Consider the following 1,685-nt stretch of genomic DNA (forward strand, 5'->3'; position numbering starts at 1 on the left):
GTAATTTGACCAAGATAATTGGCTAATGCAATTATCTATTCTGAACAATATTGATATAGCCAATTAAATAGTAAAGCATTATAAGGGACAATGATTTCATAAGGTCTTATATCAAAATATTGTCTTTCCTGACTGTGCTATTAATTGAGATACAGCCAGTGGGCAAGTCCACAAACCTCTTTAGGTGAACGGGATAAATGAATTCATCTTAAAAGAGTATTCTGTCAGAATACAGCAGTAGGAGTCCTTTTAGCATCTAAAATACAAAGAAATAACTTTCTACTATGATTTATACAAGAGAGAAAATGAAGAGATAAAATTCTGAACTTCCTTCAAAGCCCAATGAGCCTGCATAGTTAATTCTCCCCTAGAATTAGGATCATTATTTCCAATTGGGAAATAATGAGGTCCTGCTCAGTCAGTTCCAAACATGGATTAATTTAATTAATATTCTGATATAGAACAGTCAGCGTGAAAAACAGGGGGCCAACGGCTCCCATGATGAAGGCCCCAAGCCATGCCTCTCTGAGTATCTACCAGAATAACAAGGGAGGTAAACAAAGTAAAATCATAAGGAAGTACAAAACAAAAATAAAGGATAATGGTGAACTCTTTCACAGATAAGGACAAGTTCCTCTTTACCCTAATCTCAGTAGGGAGGGACTCAGTTGATACAAACCAAGAACAATGATGACTCCTAGGGAACACCCTAGTGCCACAGGGTGACCTTCAGATTGCATTAAGCCTCCCTCATTTCCTGATATAGCACTGAATTTGACATTTTTGAGGTTTAACACAGTTCTCCTCCATCCTTGTTCCCAAATACATACACTAAAATTCACTTTTCTCTAAACCTTTTACAACTTACTATACATCCGTAATTTAGCTTTTACTATCTTTCATATTCTGGCACAACCAGACATTCTATTTCAAAGCAAAACTACTTTCATTTTACTAAACATTATATGAAAAAGGAATTGAAGGAACCACAGATATATAAGTTAGTGTTTTCCTTGTGTTAGATCCTAGAAAATAAGCTGTTTGTTCCTTGCAGACAGGAGACAGCAGGGGACCCCCAAAGAGGGAGTGTTGCTTCCTGAGCTGGAGTTCACCTTGAGGCATCAAGGCAATTCCCAAAAACATGCCGAATTTTTGAATTTGTGAACCCCTCCCTCTCGAGCCAGGCAGAAGGTTTTCAATAGAGAGTGGCCTCATCTGCATTGAATTTTCTCTGTGATTTACTTCCTGATAATTCTTAATAAAGATACAGAGAAGCTTGACTAGGGGTTTCCAGTCAAAAACTGCTGACCCCCTGTTCTAAGCTCTGTGCTCCATTTCATTCCTGGCTGTTTGTCCATATTAATAACTATAAAATTATTCCATTCTTTGGGACCCTCCGTTTGCAACACATAATAATAATAATAGTAATATCAATATTGTAAAGAGATGATTCAGCATTGAATTTGTTAATACTACAATATTCTATTTTTTCTCATAATTAAAAACATCTGTAAAAACGTTAGGACCTTTATGATACATATAGGTAAAGGCAAAAAAGTATGTTTCTGAAGAATTGAAAGGAAAGTGATCATTAAACAGTGTAGCTTTGACTTAACACAACTAGGTTCAACACAGGCAAGCATTAATTAAGGGGCTATAGTGGAGAGTTTTTATTTTTACTCCTA

At 36.0% G+C, this 1,685-nt stretch overlaps 1 protein-coding gene across 1 annotated transcript in view; it reads left to right on the forward strand.

Moving 5' to 3' along the window:
* CLTCL1 (clathrin, heavy chain-like 1) overlaps positions 1 to 1,685 on the forward strand; it is a 279,619-nt gene that overhangs the window by 245,727 nt on the left and 32,207 nt on the right. The window lies entirely within an intron of this gene.

This window comes from Elephantulus edwardii, unplaced genomic scaffold (genome assembly GCF_000299155.1).
Source record: "Elephantulus edwardii isolate Elephantulus edwardi_28Jun2011 unplaced genomic scaffold, EleEdw1.0 scaffold00424, whole genome shotgun sequence".
Lineage (NCBI taxonomy): Eukaryota > Metazoa > Chordata > Mammalia > Macroscelidea > Macroscelididae > Elephantulus > Elephantulus edwardii.